Source organism: Arachis hypogaea, chromosome 10 (genome assembly GCF_003086295.3).
Source record: "Arachis hypogaea cultivar Tifrunner chromosome 10, arahy.Tifrunner.gnm2.J5K5, whole genome shotgun sequence".
Taxonomy (NCBI): domain Eukaryota; kingdom Viridiplantae; phylum Streptophyta; class Magnoliopsida; order Fabales; family Fabaceae; genus Arachis; species Arachis hypogaea.
Genome location: NC_092045.1, coordinates 7,065,474 through 7,082,910, shown reverse-complemented (window position 1 = coordinate 7,082,910; position 17,437 = coordinate 7,065,474). Strand labels below are relative to the sequence as shown.

Below are 17,437 nucleotides of genomic sequence, written 5' to 3'. Positions count from 1 at the left end.
TTTCGAACGTCGAGAGGTTCAAAATACTGGTGCTCGACATTTCGTTTACTTGGGAGAGGATTATGTCCATTGGTGCGCGAAATTGTGAACAATACTTTTCACAACTCTCATAATCCCCGGTCATGAACCCCAAAAACTTGGTGTTCAATACCATGGCATTACACAACTTCGCACAACTAACCAGCAAGTGCACTGGGTCGTCCAAGTAATAAACCTTACGCGAGTAAGGGTCGATCCCACGGAGATTGTTAGTATGAAGCAAGCTATGGTCATCTTGTAAATCTTAGTCAGGCAAACTCAAATGATATGGTGATGAACGAAAATAACATAAAGATAAAGATAGAGGTACTTATGTAATTCATTGGTAGGAACTTCAGATAAGCGCATGAAGATGCCTTCCCTTCCGTCTCTCTGCTTTTCTACAGTCTTCATCCAATCCTTCTTACTCCTTTCCATGGCAAGCTTGTGTAGGGTTTCACCGTTGTCAATGGCTACCTCCCATCCTCTCAGTGAAAACGATTGCATATGCTCTGTCACAGCACGCGGAATTCAGCTGTCGGTTCTCGGTCAGGCCGGAATAAAATCCATCGATTCTTTTGCGTCTGTCACTAACGCCCCGCCTGCTAGGAGTTTGAAGTACGTCACAGTCATTCAGTCATTGAATCCTACTCAGAATACCACAGACAAGGTTAGACCTTCCGGATTCTCTTGAATGCCGCCATCAGTTCCAGCCTATACCACGAAGATTCTGATTAAAGAATCCAAGAGATATTCACCCAATCGAAGGTAGAACAGAGGTGGTTGTCAGTCACATGTTCATAGGTGAGAATGATGATGAGTGTCACGGATCATCACATTCATCAAGTTGAAGAACAAGTGATATCTTAGAACAAGAACAAGCGGAATTGAATGGAAGAACAATAGTAATTGCATTAATACTCGAGGTACAGCAGAGCTCCACACCTTAATCTATGGTGTGTAGAAACTCCACCGTTGAAAATACATAAGAACAAGAGTGATCATTGGTTTCGGCCCCAGAGAGGGAACCAGAAGAACCAAGATGAAAATACAATAGTAAAAGGTCCTATATATATAGAGAACTAGTAGCCTAGGGTTTACAGAGATGAGTAAATGACATAAAAATCTACTTCCGGACCCACTTGGTGTGTGCTTGGGCTGAGCATTGATGCATTTTCGTGTAGAGACTCTCCTTGGAGTTAAACGCCAGCTTTTATGCCAGTTTGGGCGTTTAACTCCCATTTTGGTGCCAGTTCCGGCGTTTAACGCTGGAATTCCTGAGGGTGACTTTGAACGCCGGTTTGGGCCATCAAATCTTGGGCAAAGTATGGACTATCATATATTGTTGGAAAGCCCAGGATGTCTACTTTCCAACGCCGTTGAGAGCGCGCCAATTGGGCTTCTGTAGCTCCAGAAAATTCACTTCGAGTGCAGGGAGGTCAGAATCCAACAGCATCTGCAGTCCTTTTTAGTCTCTGAATCAGCTTTTTGCTCAGGTCCCTCAATTTCAGCCAGAAAATACCTGAAATCACAGAAAAACACACAAACTCATAGTAAAGTCCAGAAAAGTGAATTTTAACTAAAAACTAATAAAAATATACTAAAAACTAACTATATCATACCAAAAACATACTAAAAATAATGCCAAAAAGCATACAAATTATCCGCTCATCACAACACCAAACTTAAATTGTTGCTTGTCCCCAAGCAACTGAAAATCAAACAAGATAAAAGAAAGAGAATATACTATAGACTCCAAATTATCAATGAAACCTAGCTCCAAATTAGATGAGCGGGACTACTAGCTTTTTACCTCCGAACAGTTTTGGCATCTCACTTTATCCTTTGAAATTCAGAATGATTGGCTTCTTTAGGAACTCAGAATCTAGATAGTGTCATTGATTCTCCTAGTTAAGTGTGATGATTCTTGAACATAGCTACTTATTGAGTCTTGGCTGTGGCCCAAAGCACTCTGTCTTCCAGTATTACCACTGGATACATACATGCCACAGACACATAATTGGGTGAACCTTTTCAGATTGCGACTCAGCTTTGCTAAAGTCCCCAATTAGAGGTGTCCAGGGTTCTTAAGCACACTCTTTTTGCCTTGGATCACAACTCTTATTTCTTTCTTTTTCTTTCCCTATTTTTTTTTTGCTTCAAGAATCATTTTTATGATTTTTCAGATCCTCAGTAACATGTCTCCTTTTTCCTCATTCTTTCAAGAGCCAACAATTTTAACATTCATGAACAACAAATTCAAAAGACATATGCACTGTTCAAGCATACATTCAGAAAACAAAAAGTATTGTCACCACATCAAACTAATTAAGCTAGTTTTAAAGATGAATTTGAAATCCTGTACTTCTTGTTCTTTTGTGATAAAAACAGTTTTCATTTAAGAAAGGTGATGGATTCATAGGACATTCATAACTTTAAGGCATAGACACTAAGACACTAATGATCACAAGACACAAACATGGACAAACATAAGCATGAAAATTTCGAAAAACAAGAAAATAAAGAACAAGGAGATTAAAGAACGGGTCCACCTTAGTGATGGCGGCTTGTTCTTCCTCTTGAAGATCCTATGGAGTGCTTGAGCTCCTCAATGTCTCTTCCTTGTCTTTGTTGCTCCTCTCTCATGATTCTTTGATCTTCTCTAATTTCATGGAGGAGGATGGAATGTTCTTGGTGCTCCACCCTTAGTTGTCCCATGTTGGAACTCAATTCTCCTAGGGAGGTGTTGATTTGCTCCCAATAGTTTTGTGGAGGAAAGTGCATCCCTTGAGGCATCTCAGGGATTTCATGATGAGTGGGGTCTCATCCTTTTCTTAGTGATGGGCTTGAGGTCATGCCTTCTCAGTTGAACCGGCTTCCCTCTTGAATCTCTCTTTTATTGAACGCCCTCTTCACAAATGTCTATGAGGACTTGGTCCAACCTTTGATCAAAGTTGACCCTTCTTCAAGGCCACAACTTCATAGAAGTGGTCTTGATGCACCCTTGAGATGAATCTTTCCATCTCCCATGACTCGGAGGTGAAAGCTTTTGTCTTCCCTTTCCTCTTTCTAGAGGTTTCTCCGGCCTTGGATGCCATAAATGGTTATGGAAAAACGAAAAGCAACGCTTTTACCACACCAAACTTAAAAGGTTTGCTCGTCCTCGAGCAAAAGAAGAAAGAAGAGAGTAGAAGAAGAAGAAATGGAGGAGAGGGAGATGGCTTTGTGGTTCGGCCAAAAGGGGAAAAAGTAGTGTTTAGGGTGTGTGAAAATGAAGGAGTGAAGATGATAGTGGGATTTGATAGGTGGGGGGGTTTTTGGGAGAGAGGTGTTGAGGTGATTGGTGAATGGGTGAAGAAGAGAGAGGGTGGTGGGGTTGGTGGGGATCCTGTGGGGTCCACAGATCCTTAGGTGTCAAGGAAAAGTCATCCCTGCACCAAATGGCATTCAAAAACACGTTTTGAGCCAATTCTGGCGTTAAACGCCGGGCTGGTGCCCATTTCTGGCGTTTAACGCCAGCTTCTTGCCCCTTTCTGGCGTTTAACGCCAGTCTGGTGCCCCTTTCGGGCGTTAAACGCCCAGAATGGTGCCAGACTGGGCGTTAAACGCCCAACAGCTAACCTCACTGGCGTTTAAACGCCAGTAGGTGCGTCCTCCAGGGTGTGCTATTTTTCTTCCTGTTTTTCATTCTGTTTTTGCTTTTTTCATTAATTTTGTGACTTCTTATGATCATCAACCTACAAAAGACATAAAATAACAAAAGAAAATAGTTAATTATAAAACATTGGGTTGCCTCCCAACAAGCGCTTCTTTAATGTCATTAGCTTGACAGAGGACTCTCATGGAGCCTCACAGATACTTAGAGCCATGTTGGGACCTCCCAACACCAAACTTAGAGTTTGAATGTGGGGGTTCAACACCAAACTTAGAGTTTGGTTGTGGCCTCCCAACACCAAACTTAGAGTTTGACTGTGGGGGCTCTATTTGGCTCTGTTTTGAGAGAATCTCTTCATGCTTCCTCTCCATGATGATAGAGGGATATCCTTGAGCCTTAAACATAAGGGATTCTTCATTCACTTGAATGATCAACTCTCCTCTATCAACATCAATCACAGCCTTTGCTGTGGCTAGGAAGGGTCTGCCAAGGATGATGGATTCATCCATGCACTTCCCAGTCTTTAGGACTATGAAATCAGTAGGGATGTAATGGTCTTCAACCTTAACCAGAACATCCTCTACAAGTCCATGGGCTTGTTTTCTTGAATTGTCTGCCATCTCTAGTGAGATTTTTGCAGCTTGCACCTCAGAGATCCCTAACTTCTCCATTACAGAGAGAGGCATGAGGTTTACACTTGACCCTAAGTCACACAAGGCCTTCTTGAAGGTCATGGTGCCTATGGTACAAGGTATTGAAAACTTCCCAGGATCCTGTCTCTTTTGAGGTAGTTTCTGCCTAGACAAGTCATCCAGTTCTTTGGTGAGCAAAGGGGGTTCATCCTCCCAAGTCTCATTTTCAAATAACTTGTCATTTAGCTTCATGATTGCTCCAAGGTATTTGGCAACTTGCTCCTCAGTGACATACTCATCCTCTTCAGAGGAAGAATACTCATCAGAGCTCATGAATGGCAGAGGTACGTCCAATGGAATCTCTATGGTCTCAAGTTGAGCCTCAGATTCCCATGGTTCCTCATTAGGGAACTCATTGGAGGCCAGTGGACGCCCAGTGAGGCCTTCCTCAGTGGCGTTCACTGCCTCTTCTTCCTCCCAAAATTCGGCCATGTTGATGACCTTGCACTCTCCTTTTGGATTTTCTTCTGTATTGCTTGGAAGAGTACTGGGAGGGAGTTCAGTAATTTTCTTGCTCAGCTGACCCACTTGTCCCTCCAAATTTCTAATGGAGGACCTTGTTTCAGTCATGAAACTTTGAGTGGTTTTGATTAGATTAGAGACCATGGTTGCTAAGTCAGAGGTATTCTGCTTAGAACTCTCTGTCTGTTGCTGAGAAGATGATGGAAAAGGCTTGCTATTGCTAAACCTGTTTCTTCCACCATTATTGTTATTGAAACCTTGTTGAGGTCTCTGTTGATCCTTCCATAAAAGATTTGGATGATTCCTCCATGAAGGATTGTAGGTGTTTCCATAGGGTTCTCCCATGTAATTCACCTCTTCTATTGAAGGGTTCTCAGGATCATAAGCTTCTTCCTCAGATGAAGCCTCCTTAGTACTGCTTGGTGCATTTTGCATTCCAGACAGACTTTGAGAAATCATATTGACTTGTTGAGTTAATATTTTATTCTGAGCCAATATGGCATTCAGAGTGTCAATCTCAAGAACCCCTTTCTTCTGACTAGTCCCATTGTTCACAGGATTTCTTTCAGAAGTGTACATGAATTGGTTATTTGCAACCATTTCAATCAGTTCTTGAGCTTCAGTAGGCATCTTCTTCAGATGAAGAGATCCTCCTGCAGAGCTATCCAAAGACATCTTGGATAGTTCAGAGAGACCATCATAGAAAATACCTATGATGCTCCATTTAGAAAGCATATCAGAAGGACACTTTTTGATTAATTATTTGTATCTTTCCCAAGCTTCATAGAGGGATTCTCCTTCCTTCTGTCTGAAGGTTTGGACTTCCACTCTAAGCTTACTCAATTTTTGAGGTGGAAAGAACTTTGCCAAGAAGGCATTGACTAGCTTTTCCCAAGAGTCCAGGCTTTCTTTAGGTTGAGAATCCAACCATGTTCTAGCTCTGTCTCTTACAGCAAAAGGGAATAGCATAAGTCTGTAGACCTCAGGGTCAACCCCATTAGTCTTGACAGTCTCACAGATTTGCAAGAACTCAGCTAAAAACTGATGAGGATCTTCCAGTGGAAGTCCATGGAACTTGCAATTCTGTTGCATTAGAGAAACTAATTGAGGCTTGAGCTCAAAGTTGTTTGCTCCAATGGCAGGGATAGAGATGCTTCTCCCATAGAAATCGGGAGTAGGTGCAGTAAAGTCACCCAGCACCTTCCTTGCATTGTTGGCATTGTTGTTTTCGGCTGCCATGTGTTCTTCTCCTTTGAAGAATTCGGTCAGGTTCTCTAAAGAGAGTTGTGCTTTGGCTTCTCTGAGCTTTCTCTTCAAAGTCCTTTCAGGTTCAGGATCAGCCTCAACAAGAATGCCTTTGTCTTTGCTCCTGCTCATAAGAAAGAGAAGAGAACAAGAAAATGTGGAATCCTCTATGTCACAGTATAGAGATTCCTTGAAGTGTCAGAGGAAAAGAAAAGTAGAAGACAGAAGTAGAAAATTCGAACTTATCAAAGGAGATGGAGTTCGAATTTTGCATTAAGGAATAGTGTTAGTCCATAAATAGAAGGATGTGAGAAGAAGGGAAATGATTTTCGAAAATTAAGTAAAAATTTTGAAAACATTTTTGAAAAACATTACTTAATTTTCGAAAATGAAAGTGGGAAAGAAGTGAAGTGATATTTGAAAAAGATTTTGAAATTAGACATCAAAAAGAATTGATTGAAAATTATTTTGAAAAAGATATGGTTAGGAAAATATGATTGGTTTTAAAAAGATGTGATTGAGAAGATATGATTTGAAAAACATTTTTAAAAGATTTGATTTTGAAAATTAAAAACTTGGCTAACAAGAAAAGATATGATTCAAACATTAAACCTTTCTCAACAGAAAAGGCAACATACTTGAAATGTTGAATCAAATCATTAATTGGTAGCAAGTATCTTTGAAAAAAGAAAGAAATTAAATTTGAAAGAGATTTGATTGAAAAGATATGATTTGAAAAAGATTTGATTTTGAAAAACTTTGAAAACTGAAAAAAAATTGCATTGAAAAACAGAATCTTCCCCCTTGTGCCATCCTGGCGTTAAACGCCCAGAATGGTGCACATTCTGGCGTTTAACGCCCAAAACTATACCTTTTTGGGCGTTAAACGCCCAACCAGGTACCCTGGCTGGCGTTTAAACGCCAGTCTGTCCTTCTTCACTGGGCGTTTTGAATGCCCAGCTTTTTCTGTGCAATTCCTCTGCTGTATGTTCTGAATCTTCAATTCTCTGTATAATTGACTTGAGAAGACACAAATTAAAATATTTTTGGATTTTTAATAATAAGGAAAAGTCAAAATGCAACAAGAATCAAATAACAATGCATGCAAGACACCAAACTTAGCAGTTTGTATACTACTGACACTAATGAGGATGCATATGAGACACACAAATACTCAAGTCAAGAGAATTCAAAGATTAGAGTAAGAAATCATCAAGAACTACTTGAAAATCCTTAAGACACATGAATGAATGCATGCAATTGACACCAAACTTAAGATGAGACACTAGACTCAAACAAGAAATTTTTGGATTTTATGATTTTTTTATTTTTTTTTGTGTTTTTCGAAAATTAAGTGGAAAAGGGTATCAAAGTTCTTAATGAGAATTCCAGGAATCATGCAATGTTAGTCTAAAACTTCAGTCTAAAGGAATTAGACATGGTCAGCCAAGCTTCAGCAGAACATTGCATTCAAGAGCTAAATTGATGAAGATCAATCAGCTTTGGTGATGATAAGAACATCACCTTGAAACACTAGAATTCATTCTTAAGAACTCTGAAGAAAAAAAATACCTAATCTAACCAACAAGATGAACCGTCAGTTGTCCAAACTGAACAATCCCCGGCAACGGCGCCAAAAACTTGGTGCGCAAAATTGTGAACAATACTTTTCACAACTCTCATAATCCCCGGTCATGAACCCCAAAAACTTGGTGTTCAATACCATGGCATTACACAACTTCGCACAACTAACCAGCAAGTGCACTGGGTCGTCCAAGTAATAAACCTTACGCGAGTAAGGGTCGATCCCACGGAGATTGTTAGTATGAAGCAAGCTATGGTCATCTTGTAAATCTTAGTCAGGCAAACTCAAATGATATGGTGATGAACGAAAATAACATAAAGATAAAGATAGAGGTACTTATGTAATTCATTGGTAGGAACTTCAGATAAGCGCATGAAGATGCCTTCCCTTCCGTCTCTCTGCTTTCCTACAGTCTTCATCCAATCCTTCTTACTCCTTTCCATGGCAAGCTTGTGTAGGGTTTCACCGTTGTCAATGGCTACCTCCCATCCTCTCAGTGAAAACGATTGCATATGCTCTGTCACAGCACGCGGAATTCAGCTGTCGGTTCTCGGTCAGGCCGGAATAGAATCCATCGATTCTTTTGCGTCTGTCACTAACGCCCCGCCTGCTAGGAGTTTGAAGTACGTCACAGTCATTCAGTCATTGAATCATACTCAGAATACCACAGACAAGGTTAGACCTTCCGGATTCTCTTGAATGCCGCCATCAGTTCCAGCCTATACCACGAAGATTCCGATTAAAGAATCCAAGAGATATTCACCCAATCGAAGGTAGAACAGAGGTGGTTGTCAGTCACATGTTCATAGGTGAGAATGATGATGAGTGTCACGGATCATCACATTCATCAAGTTGAAGAACAAGTGATATCTTAGAACAAGAACAAGCGGAATTGAATGGAAGAACAATAGTAATTGCATTAATACTCGAGGTACAGCAGAGCTCCACACCTTAATCTATGGTGTGTAGAAACTCCACCGTTGAAAATACATAAGAACAAGAGTGATCATTGGTTTCGGCCCCAGAGAGGGAACCAGAAGAACCAAGATGAAAATACAATAGTAAAAGGTCCTATATATATAGAGAACTAGTAGCCTAGGGTTTACAGAGATGAGTAAATGACATAAAAATCCACTTCCGGGCCCACTTGGTGTGTGCTTGGGCTGAGCATTGATGCATTTTCGTGTAGAGACTCTCCTTGGAGTTAAACGCCAGCTTTTATGCCAGTTTGGGCGTTTAACTCCCATTTTGGTGCCAGTTCCGGCGTTTAACGCTGGAATTCCTGAGGGTGACTTTGAACGCCGGTTTGGGCCATCAAATCTTGGACAAAGTATGGACTATCATATATTGCTGGAAAGCCCAGGATGTCTACTTTCCAACGCCGTTGAGAGCGCGCCAATTGGGCTTCTGTAGCTCCAGAAAATCCACTTTGAGTGCAGGGAGGTCAGAATCCAACAGCATCTGCAGTCCTTTTTAGTCTCTGAATCAGCTTTTTGCTCAGGTCCCTCAATTTCAGCCAGAAAATACCTGAAATCACAGAAAAACACACAAACTCATAGTAAAGTCCAGAAAAGTGAATTTTAACTAAAAACTAATAAAAATATACTAAAAACTAACTATATCATACCAAAAACATACTAAAAACAATGCCAAAAAGCATACAAATTATCCGCTCATCATCCATGCGATGCAAGAAATGCGTTATCAAGCATAAGAATTGGAACAATTGTTGGTAGAACAGTCAATGTCACGACAATCTTAATCCTAAAGTCGAACAACAAAGGATTGACGTGATACCCGTGACAGGAAGACTCCAGAGCAGGGTCATAAATAATATCAGGATGATGATCGTCATCGTACTCCTTCACCTCAAAGGAATTGGAGAGAGTCTCTTCGACGTGAAGATGAACATTGTGATCCGAAAAAGAAGGCAATAATTGACTCCCATTTAGCCTAGTCTAAAAAGAGGCAGACTCTACAAAGGACCCAAGTCCTAAAAGGCATAGGAATATTCAAAAACATATCATCATAGGACAAACTCTATTTACTCCACATGTCTTTTAAATTTGTTTACCAAAGCACTTTGATAAATCGACAGATTTGAAGTGTGAGGGAAAGTCGAATCCTTAAGAACACATAGACACTTTTGAGGTCGTGTGTTTATGTCTCATTGCTGGCCTATTAGAAGAAGATTTCAGATGACAAATGGAAAAACCATTAAATTTCTTTGGAATATATGCGAGATAAGTATGTCTTAAAAGTGGTGTCCACCAGACGAAAAGGCTAGCTCCATCACCTAATAAGGTTGGAATAGCTCGGGACAAACGTCTATACCAAAAACGTTAACACCACGAGTTGGCAAATTCTCAACATATACACTTTGGTGGCTTCGTTGACTTAAATCTATCAACAAGTGTCACAGAGAAAAATACTTTCCAAAGTAAGGTAGATCCGACCTAGGATTTTGGGAGTGGATCCTCTCCAATGAAAAAAAAAAACTGGATGATGTCTAGTGTTTATTCTCACCTTTCATTACTCTCTCTCTCCTATTTACTTTTGGTCCCACTTATAGAATTAAAGGTGAGATATCATATTTTATTCTCTCAATTGTTAAAAAAAATGGAGAAGATTTATTTCCTAGGATTCTTTTAAACAAGTCATAATATTGTGACTATCACACAAGTCCTATTGGAACAACCAATTTAAGATGAGAAACTTTCCGAGTTCATTCATCATGTTAAGCCACTAAGATGACGTAATGATGTTGTATTAAGGCAAGTGTGGTCTGGATACTCGTTGATCTCTCTCTTTTTCATTGTGTTTGAAGCTCGATATTTTATTTTTGGGTTCAAGTTGAGGAAGAACTATGTTTTGTACAGGTACTTGGTGAATATTGTTAGGGGTGACAAATGGGCCTAAATCCGCACGGACCGGTCTGTATAACCCGCCAAAAAAGACGAGTCGGGCTAGAAAATTGAGGCCGCCAAAGAGCAAAAGTCTTCCTAACCTGCACTGCTTAAACCGCGAGTTTTGACGGGGCGGGACGAGCTTTTCCGCAGGGCTTAGTGTTTTTTTGTCAAGAAGGTATTTTTTGTAATTTTTTGGCCAAACCTAACTTCCCCCAATCCAACTTACAAGAATATGAAGATGAAAATTGAGTGTTTTGGATTATGTTTATGTTGCTTTAGAGACAATATTTATAATTATGTTTTGGATGAAAACTTGGTTTATACTTATGTTTATTAGATATTTATAATTACAAAGACTTTAATGTTTGTGAATATAAAAAATATAATTTTTTTATGTCTTTAAAAATTATAAATTTTTTAATATGGTTGTGAAATTATATATATTTTGTAGTAGTTAATAGTAAAAAAAAAAAAAGAAACTTTGGCGGGTTTAGTCCGCCAATCCACACTTAAGCAGGATGGAGTGGAATTTTAGGACCACCTCATTAGGTAGGACGGGATAAACTTTTCCGCTTACCATCCCTAAATATAGCATTACAGAAATTAAGACATTTTTAACTCTCTTAATTTATAGTTTCCTTTTACAATATTTGTTACGTATCAAAATTTGCATTTTTTGCTGGAAAAATTTTTTAGGTTGTTAATAACAATAAATAATCTCATTCATTTAATTCCATAATTTTTTATTTTATAATTAAGAAACTGTTTTAAAATAAAAGTTATCTTTTGCAAAACCTTAAAGTTAAAAACTAAGCCCATGATTTCTGATTTGTATTTTAGTATAAATTCATATTTATGCTAATAAGTATGATTTTATTAAATCTATCCACCTATCTATTTAATATACTAAAATTAAATTTTACACCAAATTATTTGAAATGAGGTATCATTATTAAATATTAAAAAAATACTTTCGATAATAAAATTTATAAATAATTGAATTCTCGCATAACGTGCTCTAAATTTTACTATATATTATTTTATTCATTTATAAAAAAAATTTATAATGAATACAAAATATTTATCATCAAACTAATTATAATTTTTATTTACTTTAATGAGTATTTATCATTGATAAAAAAATAACTATTGAAAAATTTAGCTTTATTTAACTAGCAAAGGTGCAGCAGTCGTTAATGACTATAGTGATGTTAATTACTCTTTAAAACACGATAAATATATTTTTTTTATAAAACACCAAAAAAGAATTTTAAAACACCTTATAATGAAGCTGATGCATGGAAGTATAAACCTAGAGAAAACCGTGGATTTAGATTTGAAACTTGTTGAAAATCGTATGGTTTAGATGGATTGTGGGCATCGATGCCCTAAAGCAGTTTTGGGAAGTATCGAAACCTCAAACCCACAATAGAAGTTGTATGTACACCGAATCTACGCCCAACAAACACACATTGTCTTTCTTCTCCTAACAATTAATCAGGAGTTATACAATGACTCAATGAGACAATATATTAATCAATACAACAATATAACAAATTCATACTAATAACCTAAAACCTTAAACGCTAATATATACAAGCATCCTTTTCAAATACCAGCTACCCTAATGGTAGAAGTTTGAAGCTCCCATCTTTAATAAGATAAGAGCTCTCATGATTTTGCCTTTTTCTTTTAATTCAAATTACAGTCTAATATATACTCTTTTCTTTTTCGATAGATTAAATATATCAACAACTTTTTAGTTATTGCTCGATTGATATAGTTTTTGTGGTTGATGTACCAAATCGATCACAAATTGAAAGGTATCGAGAATGAGACTGTCCAAGGAGAAGTCGAAGAAGAATTTTGAATTCAAGAAGTTGGGTGCAAATAGTTTTTTAGCAAAATTTGGTGAGTAAATGACGTGTCATGGAGTGATTGAGCTGAATAGTCTATAAATTGACGGACTATATATAAAGGAATCAAGGTTGGAAATTCTATCCAGAAGTATACTCTCACAAACTCTTACATCTCAATAATTTTTTTAGACATTTGTTTTGAGTTAATTTTGGTAGGATTTCTTCCATTTCCTTCAACTTTACCAATTCTGTATTCACGTTCATGTAATTTAGTTTCTTTGCAAAGCTGATTTCGTTTTTCTTGACTTTAAATTCTTTATTTTTATCTTTGATACTTTCGAATTTCCGTAAAGATTCTTTATTTTAACTTTTGTAATATTTTAAAATTCTGTGAAGTATTCTTTATGTTAAATTTACCTTTTTCAAGTAAAGATATTCATTTTATCTCATTTCTTGCAAAAGATTTTTCTTTTTTTTTTTTTTATCATTCACAACGTAATAATTTTGATGCACATAAAATTGGTATCTTAAAGAGAAGTAAATTTTGCTTCTAAATATTAAATTTTGAACCATTGGATTATTTACAATCATCAAAGTTATTTTGGCATTTAAATTTATTAATAATCCACTTAACAAAGATAAAAATGGATAAATAGGGAAACGTATTATATAATTTAATTTTTCTGTTATTTTAAAATACTAGTTCTGATCGGTAAGGATTCAATTTTCAATAAACTGAATTTTTTGCATATTTTAAAAATTATTCTACAAAATTCAGAACCACGACTCATCATGATTTAGTGAGGTGAGTCTAGATGAAAAAACGAAAATAAATAGTAAAAAGGGTAATAAATGAGTCAAATTTGATTTTACGAGGATAATAAAATTTTCTAGTCAAATTTGACTAATTAGTAGAGACATGCATGTTCACACTTATTTTCAGTATATTTTTTTTTTTTATTAGAGACTTTTTGAGCCAAAATTTGCTTTTTAGTGATAATTTTGTGCGCACACAAAAAATCAGCATCTTAAAGACTGTAGAATCAGTAATAATAAATGTTTCAGCCACTCATTCTTGATTTATTCTTTTAAAAATAAATCTCAGTCGTTCATTATTTTACTACACGATAAAATTTAATTCGAGATGAACCTCAACAGAATATTTTACAAACACCTTGATTAATTCTAAAGTGACCGAATTTTTTCTCTCTTTTTATCCTACTCGTTATATTTTTAACTCCAAATAATTAAATGTGGTTAATTGCAAAAAAATATCACATAATGAGCCATGACTTGGCTCTTTGGTTTCACGTCATTCCACCCTTGATTCTTCAACCTTGACAACGAAATTTTCAATATCTTTTATCACCATAATTGCATGTTTATTTTAGCCTTTTATTTAAGTAAGCTCACAGTAAAAATTTGACAAGTTTAACGAGAATTGAGAGAGAAAGAGTCGAATTTTAGAGAGAGAAAAAGAGAGCCTTTTAGTCATATTCATATATTTTTTAATAATTATTCATTGTTCTTTCATAGTTCTTGGTGGATTCTTCAAGGATTCAAGTCTTTCAAGTCTATTTTCTTATTCTTTCTTGATTTCTCTTGTTTTTCTATACAAAGTCCAACAAAGATAACCATTATTCTTCACCCTTTTTTTTCGATTTTGAACCTGAAACTAAGAAGGTATGTTGCTCTCTTCCATATTTAAAAAATCACTCTTATAAAGTCTTAAGGAGACATGTCTAAAGCACTCAAAGTTTAAGCTCAAAGTGGATGAAAATTTATCATTTTTCTGACACCCAATTTGGCCAAGAAGACTTAAAATCCAATATTAATTGTCCTCTTACTTTTGTTTAGGTGATTCTTGGTGTTTAAGGTGTTTAAAGACTGATTTGCACAAGAGATAAGGGTTATGTTAGTTAGAATATCTTTATGTTTGATTTGGTATTTATCTGAGTCATTTTATGATGATTTTGTGCATAAAAAAATTATTTTAAAAATTGTATGATGCGCAGCTATTTTTGGCTTGATATATGTGAAATATAAATATTTGATGTCTATGTTTTTGTATTAAAGGGCCAAAAAATTACAACATTTAGAGTTTAAATTTCAAGCATTAAAAGTCACTAAAAAATAGAGAAAAACATGAAAATATATGTCCCTGAAAATTCATCCATGAATTTGTCTAAAAAGCGTCGAATAAAAAGGTTGACTAGAAATTAAGTTTAGTCCTACGAAATTAATTAGTATGATACAACACAAGTGATAATTCGACCATTAAAGAGTAATAGCGGGTTAAAAATATAATTAAAATAATTTAGACGCAAAATTTTTATCTTAGTAGTCTTATGGGTATTATAATTATATAAAAGAGTTGGATCAAAATTATAAATAAAATAAAAATTACGGGCCGAAATAAAAGTTTTAGCAAGAGTTAGCGTTAAAAGTGAAAGTGTGGTAATTAAATAAGTAAGAAAAGTAATCTAAAGGTGAAGTGGATCTTTTGTGTCGTTAAGGGTAAAATTGATATTAATTAAAAGTGTTAGGGATAAATTGGTAAAAGTAGAATCATAAGGTCAATTGGGTAATTTTGGCACTAAATAAGACTAATAAGTATTTACTTAAAACGCTTAGTGTTATAAAATAACTAAATAAATAAATAAATAAGAGGTAACAAAAATTAAGAAATATAAAAAGAGAGAAAGAAGTATTGCAACGTAAAAGAGAGAGAGTATAAGAGAGAGAACGAAGATTATTTTATTGCTGTAATTGTGTGTGTATCTATTATCTCAAATACTTGCTCTATTTATAATTGCCCAAGATTTTCTTTTTGAAATTACATTAATATAGAGGCAATCCTAGGAAAACAAAGCACTGTTCATAGTTAATATTACAGCGCCTAACATTGTGAAGAAAGTCACAATGCATTAAATGGGAATCCACCCATGCTTATCACAACGCTCTCCCTTAGATGACCATTTAGGATTATTGTCTCATTAAAACCTTACTAAAGAAAAACCCAATAGGCAAAAACTTCAGTGAAGGAAAAAGAGTATAATATCATTTGTGATGGGGACTGCCTCATTAAAAACCTTGTCAAGAAAAACCCAATAGGAAAAAAACCTGACCAAGGAAAAAAGAGTACAGTCTCCCTCTCTTGTCGACATCATTTAATGTCTCGAAATCAGCGTATCCCGATCTCATGTACCAATCTTTCAAAGGAGAATTTTGGGAGTGACTTTGTGAATAAATCTGTTAGATTGTCACTTGAGCGGATCTGTTGGACATCAATTGTCCCCTGATTTTGAAGATCATGAGTGAAGAAGAATTTGGGAGAAATATGCTTTGTTCTATCACCTTTGATGTATCCACCTTTAAGTTGAGCAATGCATGCTGTATTATCTTCAAACAAGACAGTTGGAGCTATCTTACTGAGCCAAAAACACTCGCGACTAGCTTCATGTATTGCTAGTATTTCAGCATGATTAGAAGATGTTGCTGCAATTGTCTGTTTCGTGGACCTCCATAATATAGCTGTACCACCATATGTGAATAGGTATCCTGTTTGAGATCTCCCTTTATGTGGATCAGACAAGTATCCATTATCTGCATAGCCAACTAATTGTGACTTGGATCCATAGGGATAAAACAATTCCATATCAACCGTTCCATGAAAATATCGAAATATTTGTTTGATTCCACTCAAATGTCTTATGGTTGGAGAGGAACTATATCTTGCTAGTAGGTTCACAGCAAATGATATATCGAATCGTGTATTATTAGCAAGATACATTAGCGCTCCAATGGCACTAAGATATGGTACTTCTGGACCAATGATATCTTCATTTTCTTCTTTAGGACAGAATTGATCATTTTTCACATCCAAAGATCTTACGATCATTGGGGTACTTAATGGATGTGACTTATCCATATAAAATCTTTTCAATATCTTTTTTGTGTATGTTGTTTGATGAATAAAGATCCCATTTTTTATATGCTCGATCTGCAGGCCGAGACAAAATTTAGTTCTTCCAAGATCTTTCATCTCAAACTCTTCTTTTAGAGTTTTTATAATTGTTGGAATCTCTTCAGGAGTCCCAATGATATTTAAATCATCAACGTACATAGCAATTATAATGAATCCAGATGCAGATTTCTTTATGAAAACACATGGGCAGATATCATCATTCTTAAATCCGTTTTTGGCCAGATACTCAGTAAGATGATTATACCATATTCGTCCAGATTGCTTTAGACCATATAAAGATCTTTGCAATTTGACTGAGTATAATCCCTGTGAAAATTCATTGGATGGTTTAAATATCTTTAATCCTTCAGGGACTTTCATATAGATATCACGATCTAATGAGCCGTATAAGTAGGCTGTTACCACATCCATTAAATGCATATGCAATTTATGATATACAGATAAACTGACCAAATAACGCATTGCATCCACTACAGGAGAATACGTTTCTTCATAATCTATACCGGGCCTTTGTGAAAAACCTTGTGCCACAAGTCGGGCTTTGTAGCGCACAACTTCAATTTTTTCATTTCGTTTTCTCACAAATACCCATCGGTATCCAACAGGTTTTACATCTGCAGGTGTATGGACTACAGGTCCAAAGACTTCACGTTTTGCAAGTTAGTCTAATTTAGCCTTCATGGCTTCTTCCCATTTTGGCCAATCATTTCTTTGTCGACATTCTTCAACTGATCTTGGCTCAAGATCCTTACTTTCATGCATGATATTTAATGCCACGTTATATGCAAATATTTCATTGACAATTGTCTTATTTCGGTCCCATTTTTCTCCTGTAAAGACATAATTTATCGATATCTCGTCATTTTCACAATTTTCAGGTACCTGAACGTCTTCTGGCATTAAAATTATATCAGAATTTTGGATAACTGCAGGTGTCTTTACTATGTCTTTTTCAACAGGAATTGTATTTACCTCTTTTCTTTTTCGAGGATTTTTGTCTTTGGAACTGACAGGCCTGCCACGC

At 36.2% G+C, this 17,437-nt stretch overlaps 1 non-coding gene across 1 annotated transcript; it reads left to right on the top strand.

Annotated features, from left to right (window-relative positions):
• The first annotated feature begins 5,556 nt into the window (after window positions 1–5,556).
• On the top strand, window positions 5,557–5,664 carry LOC112718771 (small nucleolar RNA R71). Its single transcript, XR_003161097.1, has one exon. It is a non-coding gene; the product is annotated as a small nucleolar RNA R71 (small nucleolar RNA).
• Window positions 5,665–17,437: the final 11,773 nt, after the last annotated feature.